The sequence below is a fragment of the Vulpes vulpes genome, chromosome 9 (genome assembly GCF_048418805.1).
Source record: "Vulpes vulpes isolate BD-2025 chromosome 9, VulVul3, whole genome shotgun sequence".
Lineage (NCBI taxonomy): Eukaryota > Metazoa > Chordata > Mammalia > Carnivora > Canidae > Vulpes > Vulpes vulpes.
Window position 1 is genome coordinate 58586588 of NC_132788.1, and position 17798 is coordinate 58604385.

Sequence of the window (17798 nt, forward strand, 5' to 3'; positions counted from 1 at the left end):
TTAACATTGTGTGATTATGGGATCCCTGGGTGGCGCAGCGGTTTGGTGCCTGCCTTTGGCCCAGGGCGTGATCCTGGAGACCCGGGATCGAATCCCACGTCGGGGTCCCAGTGCATGGAGCCTGCTTCTCCCTCTGCCTGTGTCTCTGCCTCTCTCTCTCTCTCTCTCTCTGTGACTATCATAAATAAATAAAAATTAAAAAAAAAGTTTTAACATTGTGTGATTATAACTAATAAGGTATGAAAAATCAGAAAGGAATAGGTGTCTGCTCACTTATAAGGATTCCTAACGATAAACCTTTTTTTTGGTTTGTTTTTGTACTGGGTATTTAAGGCTCTGCAGTGATATGTTATTGTCAAAACTCTTCATTTCTGTCTGGAGAGAATGTCCTATTATTTAGAGGAGATCCCATTTTTCTGGAAAAAGACATTGGTTGGTCGATCTCCATGCCTAAATGCAAGAAAAGGAAAGAGACATTTAAGGAAACAAAAGTGGTAAGCAAGGGGCATACTTGGAGATAAAAATACAATTAGTATCACTTAAAAAAAAACTGTGGTAAACAGCACATTAACATGAAATTTACAACTTAACTCTAAGTGTATAATTTTGTAATATTAAGTATATTCACACTGTTGCCAAACAGACTAGAATTTTTTCACCTTGCAAATCTGAAACTCTTTATCAATTAAACAACCTTCCCTTCACCACCTTTCCCCAGCCAGCCACGGATAACCACTATCTTACTTTCTGTTTCTATGAATTTGACTAGATATCTCATATAAGTAGAATAATCAATTTTTAGTGTTTATCTGACTAGCTTATTTCACTGAGGAATCTTGTAGCTTGTGACAAAATATTCTTCTTTTTAAAGACTGAATAATATTCCTTTGATTTATAACCGCATTTTTGTTTTTTCATTCATCTTTTGGTGGATTCTTGGTTTGCTTCCATCTCTTAGCTCTTATGAGTTGTGCTGCTATAAAAAACAGGTGTGCAAAATACCTCTTTGAGACCGTGCATTCAGTTCTTTTGGGTATATCCTCAGAAGTAGGATTGCTGGATTATACATTTAGGCATGGAGATCGACCAACCAATGTCTTTTCCCAGAAAAATGGGATCTCCTCTAAATAATAGGACATTCTCTCCAGACAGAAATGAAGAGTTTTGACAATAACATATCACTGCAGAGCCTTAAATACCCAGTACAAAAACAAACCAAAAAAAAAGGTTTATCGTTAGGAATCCTTATAAGTGAGCAGACACCTATTCCTTTCTGATTTTCTATTATACTTCTATTTTTAATTTTTTTTGAGGAGTTGCCATGCATATTCCACTATTATTCTATTAATAGTGCATTTCTACTATTTTGTAATCCCATCAACAATGCACAAAGATTCCAATTTCTCCACATACTTAGTAACACTTATATTCTGTTTTGTAGTAACCATCCTAATGGGTGTGCCGTGATACCTCATTGCAGTTTTGATTTACATTTCTCTTATTTTTGGTGATTTTTTTTAAGATTTTAAAAATTTATTCATTCATGAAAGACCCAGAGAGAGAGAGAGAGAGAGGCAGAGACATAGGCAGAGGGAGAAGCAGGTTCCGTGCAGGGAGCCCAATATGGGACTCCATCCTGGGACTCTGGGATCATGCCCTGAGGTGAAGGCAGACACTTAACCACCCAGGGGAGTCCCACCTAGGGGATGCCACCCAGGTGTCCCTATGATTGGTGATTTTGAGCATCTTTTCATATGCTTATTGACCTTTGTTTGTTTGTTTGTTTATTCATGAGAGAGAGAGGGGGGCAGAGACACAGGCAGAGGGAGAAGCAGGCCATGCAGGGAGCCCGACATGGGACTTGATCCCGGGTCTCCAGGATCATACCCTGGGCTGAAGGCAGTGCTAAACCACTGAGCCACCGGGCTGCCCATTTATTGACCATTTATATATTATCTTTGGAGAAATATTTAAGTCCTTTGCCCATTTTTTAATGAGTTGCTTTTTGTTGTCAAGTTATAGGAGTTTTTACCTCTACTGGATGTTAACTTCTTATTAAATACATGATTTGCAAATATTTTCTTCCATTTTGGAGATTTCCTTTTTGCTCTGTTGTTTCGCTTACACAAAAGTTTTAAAGTTTAATAAAGTTCCAATAATCTTTTTTTGCTTTTTGTGTCCTTTGAGTTAAATTTTGTATATGGTGTAAGATGAAGGTCCAGTTTCAGTCTTTTGCATGTGACCATCTGGTTTCCCCAGCACCATTTGTTGAAGAGACTGTTCCTTATCCCACAGAGTGGGGTTAGTACTTGTGTTAAAAAAATCATTTGGCCATATATGTGAAGGTTTATTTCTCTAGTTTCCATTCTGTCCTATTGATCTTTGTCTTTATTCCAGTCCCATGCTGTTCTGATTACTGCAGCTTTGTAAAGTGTTGTCTTTCTTTTTTTAAGATTAAAAAAAAAAAAGATTTTATTTATTTATCCATGAGAGCCACAGAGAGAGAGAGAGAGAGATGCAGAGACATAGGCAGAAGGAGAAGCAGGCTCCATGCAGGGAGCCCAACATGGGACTCGATCCTGGGTCTCCAGGATCACACCCCAGGGTGAAGGCATCACTAAACCGCTGGGCCACCAGGGCTGCCCTGTTGGGTTTTTTTTTTTTTTTAGAGGCTTTATTTGTAAGTAATCTTTGCAGCCAATGTGGGGCTTGAATTCACAATCCTGAGATAGTCACCCACTATCCTAACTGAGCCAGCTAGGCATCCTGGTAAAGCGTTTTGAAATCAGGAAATAGGAGTCCTCTATGTTCTTTTTCAAAACTGTTTTTGGCTATTCAGAGTCCTCTGAGATTCCATATGAATTTTGGGGTAGATTTTTCTATTTCTGAAAAAAAAAAATGCCGCAGAGGTATTGGTAGGGATTTTGTTGAGTCTGTAGGTTGATTGGAGTAGTATGGGCACCTTGACAGTATTCAGTCTTCCAATCCTGGAACAGAAGATATCTTTCCTTTTACTTGTGTCTTTTTAAATTTCCTTCTATAATGTTATGTAGCTTCCAGTGTACAAGTCTTTCTTTTTGGTTAGGCTTATTATTTTATTCTTTTTGATGCTATTTTAAATAGAATTATTTTCTTCTACTTAATTTCTTCAGATTGTTCATTGTTATAGAATCACAACTGATTTTTTTGTATGGATTTTGTATCCCCTGACTTTGCTGAATTCATTTATTAGTGTTAACATCCTTTTGTGTGAAATTGTTAGGGTTTTCTATATATATATGATCATGCCATCTGTGAACAAAGATAATTTTAGTTTTCCCCTTTCCAATATGGGTGCCTTTTACTCTTTTTTATTCGTTTTTCTTGCTTAATTGCTCTGACTAGGTCTTCCATTACTATATTGAATAGAAGTGGTGAGAGCAGGCATCCTTGCTTTATTTCTGGTCTTAGAAAGTTGTCAGTCTTTAACCATTGAGTATGATGTCAGCTGTGGGCTTTCCATTAATGGGTTTTTTTTATGTTGAAGTAGTTTCCCTGTAATCCTAGTTTTTTAGTGTTTTTATCAGGAATGTGTCTTGAGTCTTGTCAAATGCTTCTTCCGCATCAGTTGAGATGATCATATGATTTTTTTCCTTCCTTCTATAACTGTGGCATATTAATCACTTTACAAATGTTGAACTATCTTGGGATTCCAGGAATAAATCCCACTTTGTCATAGTGTATAATCCTTTTAATGTGCTGTTGAATTCATTTTGCTATTGTTTTGCTGAGGAATTTTACATTGATGATATTCATTAAGGATATTGGTGTGTAGTTTTTCTGTAGTGTCTTTGGCTTTGGGAGAAGAATTATTCTGACCTTATAGATTGAACTTGGAAGTGTTTCCTCCTTTTAAACTTTTTTGAACAGTTTTAGGAGGATTCATAGTAATTTTTTGTTTTGTTAGATTGATGCCACCTAGTTGGTCCTGGGCTTTTCTTTCTTGAGAGCTTTTTCATTAATGATTCATTCTCTTTTCCTATTATCTGTTAATATTTTGTATTTCTTTACAATTCAGTCCTGGTTATGTTGTGTCTTTCTAGAAATTTTTGCATTTTTTTCTAAGTTAACCATTTTGTTGGCTTACTAATTTATGGTATTCTCCTGTAATCCTTTTTATTCTGTGCCATTGATTGTAATGTCCCTGCTTTCATTTCATTTTTTTAAAGATTTTATTTATTAATGAGAGACAGACAGACAGAGAGAGAGAGAGAGAGAGAGAGAGGCAGAGACACAGGCAGAGGGAGAAGCAGGCTCCATGCAGGATGCCTGACGTGGGACTTGATCAGGGGTCTCCAGGATCATGCTCTGGGCTGAAGGTGGCACTAAACTGCTGAGCCACCTGGGCTGCCCCCTGCTTTCATTTCTGATTTTAATTTTCTCCTGTTCACGCACCCACATGCCGGCTCTCATGCTTTCACATAATTTAGCTAGAGCTTTGTTAACTTTGTTGATCCTGTTAAAAAAGCACCTCTTAGTTTCATAGATCTTTTTCTTTTGTTCTGTTCTCTGTTTCTGATCTAATCTGTATTCTTTCCAGCTTTGCATTTAGTTTTTCTAGTTTCTTCAGGTACACTTAGATTGTTGATTTAAGATCTTTCTTCTTTTTTAATGTACTCATTTACCGCTGTAATGTTCCCTCTTTTGCTTGCACTGCCAAATGCACTGCTCTTGCTGTACTTTTTAAGTTTTGATATGTTGAATTTTCATTTCCGTTTGTCTCTAGATATTTCTAATTTACCTTGTGACTTCTTTGACCCATTGGTTGTTTAAGAGTGTATTGTTTGTACAACTATAGATTTTCTACTTTTCCTTGCATTTTATTCCATTGTGAGCAGAAAAGATAACTTTGTATGATTTCAATCTTTTTGAATTTGTTAATTCATTTTGCTATTATTTTGTGTCCTAACTTGCGGACTTTCTTGGAGAATGTTCCATGTACAGTTGAGAAGAATATATATTCTACTCTTGTTGGGTGAAAGTGTTCTGTGTCTTTTAATTCTAATTAGTCTATAGTGTTATTAAAGTCATCTATTTTCTTATTGCTCTTTTGTCTCATTGTTCTATCCATTTTTGAAAGTGGAGTATTGAAATCTGCTATGTGTAGCTATTTTTCTTTCAGTTTGCTTTATATATTTAGGAGCTCTGAGGTTTGGTGCATAAATATTTATCATTGTTAGATTTTTTTTTTGGTGATCCAACCTATTTATCATTATATCCTTTGTTTCTTGTAACAGATTTTGATTTGAAGTCTATTTTGTCTGATATTCATATAACCATTTTTACTGTCTTGGTTGCCACTTTTATGAACTATCTTTTTCTATCCTTTTTTTTTTTTGAAGATTTTATTTATTTATTAGAGAGTGAGTGAGAAAGAGAACACAAAGCAGGGAGGGGCAGAAGGAAAGGGAGAAGCAGAGATTCCCTGCTGAGCAGGGACCCTGACATGGGGCTGGATCGTGGTACTCAAGATCATGACCTGAGCCGAAGGCAGACATTTAACCAACTGAGCCACCCAGGTGCCCCAAGATTTATATTTTTTAGAGCAGTTTCAGATTTATAGTACATTTCAGAGAGTTCCCATATGACCCCAGCTCCCACACATGCATAGCCTCTTCCATTATTAACATCCCCCATTACATCTGTTACAATTGATGAACTTACATTTGACACATCATAATCACTCAAAGCCCATTTTTTCTTTTAGGGTTCATTCTTGGTATTGTACATTTTGTGGGTTTGGAGAAATGTATAATGACACATATCCACTATTAAAGTATCAATATTTTCACTGCCCAATTATCCCTTCCCTCACCCCCATCTCTAATCCCTGGCTACTACTATTTTTTTTTTACTGTCTTCATAGTTTTGCCTTTTCCAGAATGTCCTATAGTTGGAATTGTACAATATGCAGTTTTTCAGATTGTCTTTTTTTACCTAATAACATGCATTTAAGTTTTCTCTATGTGCCTTAATGGCTTGGTAGCTTATTTCTTTTCATCCCTGAATAATATTTCATTGTTTGGATATAGCACAGTATATCCATTCACCTAATGAAGGACATCTGAGTTGTTTCTACGTTTGGGCAGTTATGAATAAAGCTGCTGTATTTATCTATGTTCAGGTTTTGTGTAGATCCATTTACATAAAAAGTAATTACTGATAAGGATTTACTATTGTTAATTGTTTTCTATATATCTTATAGCTTTTCTGGTCTCTCCTTTTTCACTGCTTTCCTTTGTGTTTTGTTTGTTTTTTTAAAAGACTTTATTTATTTATTTGACACAGATTGAGCCAGAGAGCAGAAGTGGGAGGAATAGCAGAGGGAGTGGGAGAAGCAGGCTCCCCACTGAACAGGGTCCCTGATGCAGGGCTCCATCTCAGCACCCTGGGATTATGACCTGAGCTGAAGGCAAATGCTTAACTGACTGAGCCACCCAGGTGCCTCTGTGTTCTGTTTATTTTTTATACAGCAGTCCTCCCTTATCCGTGGAGGATACAATGCAAGACACCTGGTGGATACCTGACACTGCATAGTACAGAACCCAATATATACTTTTTTTTTCTATACATACATACCTATGATAAAAATAAATTTGTAAATTAGGCACAATAAGACAACAATAATAAAATAGAACAATTATAACAATATACTATAATAAAAGTTGTGTGACTGTGTTCTCTCTCAAAGTGTCTTATTCTAATGTTGATGTGAGATAATAAAATACCTGTGTGATGAGATGAAATGAGGTGAATGACAAACACATTGTGGAATATCATTAAGCCGCTATTGATCTTATGAGAATACATCAGAGGGAAGGATCATCTGCTTCCAGACTGCACTTGACCATAGGTAACTGAAACCACAGAAAGTGAAACTTATAAAGAGAGACTACTGTAGTGATGTGCTTTAGTATCTTTCTTATTTCCTTTAGTATATATTCTGTAGATACTTTATATATCTGGTTATCATTGAAATCACATAAAACATCTTAAAGTTATAGCATTGTTTTTTACTTTTTATTTTTCAAAATTATTTTAAGATTTTATTTATTTTTTTGAGAGAGAGCACTGGCAGTGGGGAAGGGCAGAGGGAGAAGCAGACTCCCTGCTAAGCAGGGAGCCCAATGCAGGGCTCTATCCCACCCCCACCAAAGGCAGACACTCAACCCACTGAGCCACCCAGGCAACCCTAGCATTGTTTTCTAAACCATTAATTTAAATTCCATATAGAAACTCTCCTGCTTTATAGCTCCACCCTCCTCTTTATGTTATTAATGTCACAAATTACATATTTATATATTATATACCCATTAACATAGACTTATACTTTTTTTGTATGTTTTTGTCATTAAAATTCTATGCACCAAATTAATAGTAGTATGGGTTACTATATTTATCTGTGTATTTACCTTTACCAGAGATCATTTTATATACATATATTTTAAAGATTTTTATTATTTATTTGAGAGAGATAGAGAGAGAGAGAGAGTGTGTGTGTGTGTGTGTGTGTGTGTGTGTGTGTGTGCATGCACGTACACACAGGTAGAGGGGAGCAGCAGACAGAGAGGGACAAGCAGACTCTAAGCTGAGCACAGAGCCTGGCATGGGGCTTGATCCCAGGACCCCGAGATCATGACCTGAGCTGAAATCAAGAGTAAGATGCTTAACCAACTGAGCCACCCAGGCACCCTGAGACCATTATACTTTTATGCAGCATGTTGCTGTCTGCTGTCCTTTCATTTCAACTTGAAGGATGTCCTCTGCATTTCTTGTAGAACAGATCTAATTGCAGTGAACTAACTTCAGTTTATCATTTTAGTTTCTCAGCTTTAGTTTATTAGTTTAGTCTCTCAGCTATAATTTATTTGAAAAAGTCTTAAATTACCCTTCATTTTTAAAGAACATTTTTGGTTGATACAATATTCTTTGTTAAAATTTGTTTTTTCCCCCCTCCTTTTAGCACTTTGAATATATCGTCTCACTCTCTTCTGGCCTGGATATTTTTTTCTGAGAAATCTTATGATCTTATGGAAGCTTCCTTGTATGTGATGAATTGCTTTTGCTGCTTTTAAGATTCTTTCTTTGACTTTAGAGAGTTTGATTAAAATGTATCTCAGTGCAGTTTTCTTTGGAGTTATCCTAATTGGAGCCTTTTGAGCTTCTTCAATTTTTATGTCTGTTTCTTTCCTCAGATTTAGGAAGCTATCAGCTACTGTTCCTCCAGATAAGCTCTCTGTCCTTTTCTTCTATCAGTGGGATTCCCATAATGCAAAGGTTGATCAACTTGATAGTTTCCCTCCCATAAACCCCTTAGTCTATTGACTTTTCTTCATTCTTTTTGCTCCTCTGACTTTAATTTCAAAGGACCTGCCTTCAAATTCATTGATTCTTCTGCCTGTTCAGCTCTGATGTTGAACCCTTCTAATGAAATTTTCCATTCAGTTATTGTACTTTTTGGCTCTAGAATTTTTCTTTTTATTTAAAAAAATTTTTTTTAAGATTTATTTATTCATGAGAGAGAGAGAGAGAGAGAGAGAGAGGCAGATACATAGGCAGAGGGAGAAGCAGGCTCCCCGCAGAAGCCCGATGTGGGACTCAATCCCAGATCCCAGGATCACAACTTGACCTGAAGGCAGCCACCCAACCACTGAGCCACCCAGTCGTCCCTGAATTTTTCTTGTTATAGTTTCTTTTATTATTTTTTTCATGCATCATTTTCCTGTTTTCTTTTAGCTGTTTGTATTCTCTTTTAGCTGAGCATTTTTATGATTTATTTTAAATTTTTTGTCTGGCACCTTATATGTGTGTATTTCTTTGGGTAGGTCTTTAAGGTCTGTTTCTAGAATTTTGTTCCTTTAATTGGGTCAAACTTCCTTGTTTGTTTGCTTGCTTGCTTGCTTGCTTGCTGGGGTTTTGGGGGTTTTTTTGGCTGGGATTTGGACACTTGATGCATGCATACTGAATTTCTGCATGGGAATATCTTCACTTCTACCTGGCTGGAGGTTCTAGAACCTCTCAAACCATTTCTGATCTTAGGTCCCCGGGGCATTTACCTGCAGAAATGCAGTTCTAAGTTGCTGCTTACCTGTTACTTGCAACATCTTTCAACTCTGGTTCTAGTCCTCTCAGTGCTTTGAGTCAGTCAAGACAGAAACCAGCCCCTCATACAAGCCAGTATGTAGGACATTTAGTCTGTTTTGTTTGTGTTCCTGAGGGAAAAACCTTAGCATGGGGGGTTTCCTCCTGGTTGTTCCACATTATGCTGTGCATAAGTAGCATGAATGGGTGCACCAAACACCATAAGTTTTTCTACACATTTCATTCTTACCCTGTCTTGTTCATCATGTTATCATGTATGGGTGTTATAGCTTCTTACCTATTCTCTAAAGTTTTGTAGTGGTATTTTGGTCTATATTGTTAACTTATTGCTTGTATGGGAGAAGGAAGGCCTATATCTACCTCATCTGGAAATTTGTTGATGTCATTCTCCCTAGTATCAATTTTTGAAGTATAAATTCTGCCAGATAATGTTTCTCTTCAGAAGACATGAAATTAAAAGGGAGCTAAAATATTTTGAACTTGAGTAAAGCATTTGGTTTTCTCCTTTGTGAGGTCTACAAATGGAGAAAATGGAATCTAAAGCAGTAATAGTTCAACATTCGTTTGTGTAATCTTTTATATTGAAATAAATAAATAAGGTAGTAGAACAGTTATATACCCTATCAAACAAAATTATGGTTTCTTTTACGGTTTTCAGGATATTCCACAAATATTTATTAAATGTCTGCACTGTTTAAGATACTATATAATTGGCATACAGAAAGTATAAGATGTAATCCTATACTTAATGCTTAAAAAACTACATAACAGTACAGGACCTCAGTAGCAAATACAAAAGTACAGGAACTGTATCACTCTGAGTTATACAGAAGCAGAAATGACAGTGAACGGAACTGGACAGAGTTGGCTACTGAAGAAAATGAGTTTGGGCTGAATCTTGAATGAGTAGAGTCATATCTGTCCTGGAGAAAAAAATATCATATGTCCAGAGGTAGGCATGTACAGGGCAATATTGTTTGTACCAGCAGAAACAAGAAATAATCTAACTTGTCATCAAGAAAAATAAACTACATAAAATAATAAACTCAACTAAATGAACTGTCTTTATTGTAGAATGTTATGTAGCAATAATGGAGATCTACATATACTGACAAAATTTCCCATTTTTTTGCAGCTTATTTTTTTTAATTTTTTAATTTAAATTCAATTTGCAACATATAGTATAACACCCATTACTCATCCCATCAAGTGCCCTCCTTAGTGCCCATCATCCAGTTACCCTATCCCCCCCACCCTCCCTCCAAAAACCTTTTGTTTCCCAGAATTAGGAGTCCAACAAAAATTTCTAAATTTCTTCCAACAAAAATTTCTAAAACAAAACAAAACAAAAATTTCTAAACTTCTTCCAACAAAAATTTCTAAATTCTTGAACTCTTAAAAGCCAATAGCTAGTTTATATAGGCCACTATGACAAAATACCAGACTGGGTAGCTTATAAACAACAAAATTTTATTTCTCACAGTTCTGAAGCCTGGAAGTCTGAGATCAGGGTACCAGCATGGCATGAAAGCACCCTCTTTCAGGTTGTAGACATTTTGTGGTGTCCTCACATGATGGAAGGGGCTAGGGAGCTCTGTGGGATCCCTCTTACAAGAGCACAAATCCAACTTGATGAGTGTAGTACCTCCCAGAGTTCCCACCTCTTAATATCACATTGGACTTTAGCATTCCAACATATGAATTTTGGGAAAGACACCAAGCATTCAGACCACAGTAAAGGGAGCTTTAATTATAATGTATATTATGATATTAGTTGGGCTAAGAAACATACCAAGCTAACCTGAAGATAATACTGCATACTACTTTTTGCCATATTTTTTAAAACGTTTTTAAAATTTATTTTTCTTTAAATTTAGTTAACATATAATGTATTATTAGTTTGAGAGGTAGGGGTCAGTGATTGTCATGAGTCTTATATAACACCCAGTGCTCATTACCCCATCATGTGCCCTCCTTAATGTGCATTACTCAGTTACCCCATCCCCAACCCCCAGAAACCTTCAGACTATTACCTATAATTAAGAGTTTCTTATGGATTGTCTCCCTTTCTGATTTCATCTTATTTTATTTTTTCCTCTTTCCCTGTGATCCTGTTTTGTTTCTTAAATTCCACATATGAGTGAGATCATCTGATACTGCATACTTTTTTATATATAAATTTTTAATTTATTTATGATAGTCACACACACACACAGAGAGAGAGAGAGAGAGAGGCAGAGACACAGGCAGAGAGAGAAGCAGGCTCCATGCACCGGGAGCCCGACGTGGGATTCGATCCTGGGTCTCCAGGATCACGCCCTGGGCCAATGGCAGGCACCAAACCGCTGCACCACCCAGGGATCCCCCAATACTGCATACTTTTATAGGTAAATACTATGTAAGTTCATTGTAAAGATAAACTGATAACAGTGGTTACAGTGATTAAGCATTCATAAATTACTTACATAATTAAAGAGCAAGAAGAAATCCAGATAGAAATCCTTCAAAACACTGGTGGTAGTAATTTCTGTATGGTGATATTTTGAGTGAAGTTTCTTATTCTTTTTTTCTTTTTTTAAAGATTTTATTTATTTATTCATTAGAGTCACAGAGAGAGAGAGGCAGAGGGAGAAGCAGGTTCCCGGCAGGGAGCCCGATGTGGGACTCGATCCCAGGACCCCGGGATCATGCCCTGAGTCAAATACTGAGTCAACCGCTGAGCCACCCAGGTGTCCCGAAGTTTCTTATTCTTTATGTTTTATTGTATTTTCTGAATTTTCACAAGAAATATTTTATTGGAAATATAAAGAGTATTTCATAAATGGAAGATAAATTGACAAATAGTTAATAACATTAATTCTTACAAAAGTGGAATAGAAGGGTTAAGTAGAATTCAATTAGGTGGAAAGATCAGGGAGTTTGGGGGGTATGGGAGATCATTGAGGGAAACGGTGGGAAACCCAGAATGTCTTAGAATCTTTTGAAATTGTATAGAGCCATTGAACATGGCTTTATTCTTAAAGCCATTTATTCAATACATATTTAAGGACCTAGAAGGTGCCAGAATACTGCTAGGAACACATTTGGATCCCTGTCCCTAAGAGACCTATGTTTTGATGAGGGAGGTGAAGATGAATAGATTCTAATAACAGCAGTCCCTCTTATAGTGGTTTTACTTTTTACTGCAGCCCAGAAGGAGATGATCCTCCTGACATATGGTCAGAAGGTCAATAGTAGTTTTTTTTTTTTTTTTTAAGATTGATTGATTTATTTTAGAGAAAGAGTGAGAGCAAGAGAGAGAGTGCATAGGCAGGGGAGAAGGGCAGAAGTAGAGAGGAGTTCAAGCAAACTCCCTGCTGAACGTGGAGCCTGATGTGGGGCTTGATCTCAGGACCTGAGCTGTAGTCGAGAGTTGGACACTTAACCAACTGAGCCACCCAGGGCCCCAAAGGTCAGGATAGTAGTCACGATGCCTACATCATTCACCTCACTTCATCTCGTGTAGACATTTTATCATCTCAGATCCATCAAAAAGAAGGGTGGGTGTAGTACAATAAGATATTTTGGAAGACCAAATTCACATAACTTTTATTACAATATATGGACGTAATGTTCTATTTTGTTACTGGTTATTGTTAATTTCTAACTGCCTAATTTATAAATTTTATCATAAATGTGTATGTCTAGGAAAACACATTATATATATATAGGGTTTAGTACTATCCACAGTTTTAGGCATCCATGGGGGGTCTTGAAAGTATCCTCCACAGTTAAGGGGAGGGACTATTGTACAGTGTAGTAAGGAAGAATCATTTGGTAAGGTAGAGAAAGGGGTTGGTGAGGGTTGATAGAGAAGGCTTTCCTAAAGGTACAGACATGTAAGCTGAAATTTGTGTTAACTTTAAAGTAGTCTGGAAAGGGGGGATCCCTGGGTGGCTCAGCGGTTTGGCGCCTGCCTTTGGTCCAGGGCGTGATCCTGGAGTCCCGGGATCGAGTCCCGCGTCGGGCTCCCGGCATGGAGCCTGCTTCTCCCTCCTCCTGTGTCTCTGCCTCTCTCCATATATATATCTATCATAAATAAATAAATCTTAAAGAAAAAAAAAAGTAGTCTGGAAAGGGAAAGCAGGGACCAGCACCTGGAATACATTATAAACTGTTTTAAGGACTTGTTTTTGTAGTGTTTAATTACTCCATATTTACAATTGTAGTATTCTTTGCAACATAATAAATAATAGTTTCTTTAGTTGTTTGGTACCTGGTAAGCACATAAACTCTTTTTTGTCTCCCTCTTCTACCTTTTCTTTTCTCCCTCTCCCTTGTGTGCATTTACTGTAGGTGATACGTGGCATGAGGTTTTTGGGGTAAATAAATGCAAACTCTTAAGACACTGCTGATATAAAAAGGAGGCAACCTTAATTTAGCATATTTGAAAGAGCCATGCCTAGTTCACCAAAATAAAAATGCTATTTGATGTGGTTGACTGCTCTTTAAATCAGCCATCACAATGAATTAGTTATGGAATTGACTATAAGAAGTATTCAAATTTTTTGATCATTGACATCTTTTTACTACTTAGTAAAATGTACTGCCTTCAGGGTTATTTATATTGACAGTGGCTTGGACTTTTATAAATAACTACACAAATTACTTAATCTGTTCTATGTAGATAAAATGTGGTATCTGTATTATTACCTATTGTGGGATTGCCAAATGCAATTTGTTTTTGGAAGATAGAAATCCCATATCATTTAAGGGGCCTGAATTGCCACAGGAGTCCAAAGTTGACAGCATTATTTACTAAATTTTTTGGAAAGTAGATTTCCTTCTTACTTGCTTTAAAGGCAGACAGTAAATAAAAGAGTCATAACTTCTATAAAGAGGGAACATGTCACATTATTATTTGTTAAAGATTTCTCATTTGGCAGTTTATAGAAAATGGTAAACAAATGTGCAACTTAGAAAGGAGGAATAACTGAATTTCGTTACAGAAATTCCCATTCCACAAACAAAAGAATTCTGAACACTGCAGGCTAACAATATGTTGCCTTATTAATGTGAGAAACTGAGTTTTACTTACCACTTGAATCACACTTCTTAACTTGTATTTTTTCTGTCCTTAACTTGTATTTTTTCTGCTGCTTGGAATGCCCTCCTCCATCTTTGTCCATTTGCAAAATTCCTCTCAAACCTTAAAGACTCCAGGCTTAAGATTTTTTTTTTTTTTTGTCCCATAAAAGTTCATCACTCCATTGCTATTCCTGCTATTATAGCACTTGCCACATTAATGACAATTGTTTATGTTTTCTATTTCCTGACTACAATGTAACCTCCTTAAAAGTAAAGGGTGTCATAAAATACTTGTTTATTGCATGAATGAAAGGGGGCTTTCTGAAATGACGTGGCATTGGATAATGAAAGCCCATTAAATTTTTATGCTTTGTTTTATTGACTGGTAGCTAGCTAGCATTGTTACTTCTGGCTGCTGTTACTTCTGGTTTATCACGGGACTCTGGTTAAAACCCACAATGATGTTTGAACAATATGATTTATTTATTATTACTCTCTTACAAGAATGGACACCAAGGAGATAGGGAAAGGAACTGTTAAGTGAATTACTTCAGTTGTGCCAAGCTTTGGAGAGACTCCGTCAACTTAAAGTGTAAAGGTTCACATTTTTTTAAATAGAATCATTATTCAGTTTCAAAAAAAGTTTACTGCATGAATGTCTTAAGTAGTGTTTGTCTTTAGTGCATTTTAAATTATTAAAAATAGGAGGAAGCATGATGTAATGGAAACAGCAAATGTAGTGAAATTTGTATTTGGTTCTAGTTCCAACTCTAATAATACCTCTGTGATTTAGGGGCAGGTTTGAAAACCTCTTTGAATTTTAGTTTACTTCTCTATAAAAGTATAGTTCGTACTACATGATATTCAGTAGTATACAACTTTAATATCAACTTATTTAAAAATGTGTTTATACAGAATTTTAAGAATGAAGTCCAAAAGGAGGAGAGACAAGTGTTTCAAATATAGAAACCAGCTAAATTGGGATGATTATTTAAGTTTTATAAATATTTATCCAAGGTATTTGTATGTTTCTGTTGTTGTTTAGGAATTTTTTTAAACATTTATTTATTTTAGAGAGGTGCGTGAGGGGCAAAGGGAGAAGAAGAGAATCCAAGTAGACTCCACACTTGGTGTGGAGCCCGACAGAGGGCTCCATTTCACGACCCTAAGATTATGACCCTGAGATCACGACCTGAGCTGAAACCAGGAGTCAGCTGCTTAACTGACTGTGCCATCCAGGTGCTTCTCTTTTGGACTTTTTAAGTGATAAAGCAAATCGGAAAGCAGTATAGTTTTAGTTAAACACACTTACATATATTTATACATATGCAGGACAGTGTATAATAAGAGAAGTACTAATGTTATCCCTAGTGTGGGGTTAGAGATGATGGATATGGATAAAACAAGGAGAATAAAATATTTTTCTTTGTTTTTCTACAAAATAAAAACTAAAGCAAATAAAATACCATTTCCTAAAGACTATTTGTGGCTTTGGAAGTGGATTATTTGACAAGGAAAATGTTTGGGGAACTGGGGCCAATATGTCAAAGGCAGACTTTTTTTCTGTTTCCCAAATCAACTTAGAACTCTTACCTATGATGGAAAACATAAGACAGGATTGCTTAGTGATTGATGTTCATCTTGTTTTTATTTATGAATGGAACAAGAGTTTGTGGGGCTTTTGTTTTGTTTTTGAGAGAGCATGCAAGCAGGGGAGGGAGGGGCAGACGAGGAGGGAGAGAGAGAAAATCTCAAGCAGTCTCCATATTCCTTGAAAGCCCAGTGCAGAGCTCAATCTCACAACCCTGAGATCATGACTTGAGCCAAAATGAAGAGTCAGGTACTTAACCACTGAGCCACCAGGCACCCCAAGGGAACAAGAGTTCTTAAAATGAGGTATGTAGATAAGCTTTAGGGGAATCCATTAACCATTTGGAATTGTGTCAAAAAAACAGTATGTCCATTCATGATTTTCGTGTATGTCACTCCTGTGACTGAGTTCATAGCTTTTAACAGATCCACAAAGAGTGTGTGATCCAAAAAGATTAAGAAGTCCATGGACAGTTCCTGTCTGTTTCCACATACAGTATGGGGGTTTTCACAGATTACTGTAAAGGACATTGTTTATTCAGGTCTTGGAGTAATAAAAGAATGATTGCAGAGCTGTTGATTTTTCTCTAGGTTATACATTTCTGTCTTTCTAGCTATTCTTTCATAACCTTTAAATCTTGGTCTACTATTTTCATCCTTTGCTGTCGGACACCTCAAAATAGATCATATTCAGGGATTCTAATTTTTCTCCTAACAGCTATGTTTATTGAAGTTCTTTTTAGTTTTTTGTCATCTTATCAATGATTGGATTACATGCATACACTCAAATGATTTTTAATAGGTCTTGTTGCATTTGAACAATTAGAGTTTTGTGTTTATTTTAATAGACAAAAAAATGAGTAAATTCCTGCCAGAATGAAGACACCATTCTTTTAATCTGTAAGTCTTTTTATGTGTATCTGGACTTTGAGGTTTTATATCCTTTCAATTCATAGTTGACATTTTTTGTGTATCTAGGTATGTAGACTTTTGACAGTTTTTTCTAATTCCTTTTTTTTTTTTAAGATTTTATTTATTTATTCATGAGAGACACAGAGAGGCAGAGAAACAGGCAGAGGGAGAAGCAGGCTTCCTGCAGGGAGTCCGATGTGGGACTCAGGACTGGTACTGGATCCAGGATCCCAGGATCATGCCCTGAGTGGAAGGCAGACGCTCAACCGCTGAGCAACCCAAGTATCCCAGTTTTTTCTAATTCCTTTTCTTCTTTCCTTTCTTTGGGAGGTGTGGGTTAGAAAGAATCTTGCAATTCTTTGCAATCTAGCAATTATCTAGGATTCCAGTTGATGATATCAGAAACACCTCATGTTTATATTTAAAACAATATGTCTTTCTCTAAGGTACTTCATTATTTCCACACCAGCATCTCATTAGGTCTTTCTTCATTCCCAGGAGAAATTTTCTGTGTTTTAGGTTTCATTCTTGTAGGAAAAAGTTGGAAGTACTAGTATTCTTACCCTTTAAAACCAAACCAAAACAAAACAAAGAACAAAACATAAACAGAACTCAGGTTCTCTGTCAGCCTGCCTTTCACTTGGACTTAAATTTCAGTCAGTTTAAATATTAGGTTACTCTGAACCTTAGATGTGAAGGAGCCTTTTTTTTAGTCATAGTTGTTGATTAAAGTTTTCTTACCTTTGGAATTTCACAAAAAGTTTAAATATATTCAACCCTTTAGCACTTAAGGTTTTTGGAATAAAATTTATATATATAATTGGTTAGAGTGATTTATTTGGAGCTATGGCATCCTGTTACTTGTTCGAATCTGTTTCCTACTCTTCCAGAGATATTGTGAAATATGTGTGTGATATTTTAGGTGAGGTTTTTAAAATTGTGCATCATATTTGGTGATAATTGGAAACTGGAGTGTGTGAAAACAGCATAATTGAGAATAACCATTGTATAAAAGATTTGTTTTTTCAAACTCATTTTTCACTTTTGCACAAAGAAAAAAAATGTAACACTATATGGTTTCCTCATAA

The 17798-nt window shown here is 36.2% G+C and overlaps 1 protein-coding gene across 5 annotated transcripts in view; it reads left to right on the plus strand.

The window, feature by feature from the left end:
- Window positions 1–17798, plus strand: part of TMCC1 (transmembrane and coiled-coil domain family 1) — a 247575-nt gene that overhangs the window by 111353 nt on the left and 118424 nt on the right. The window lies entirely within an intron of this gene.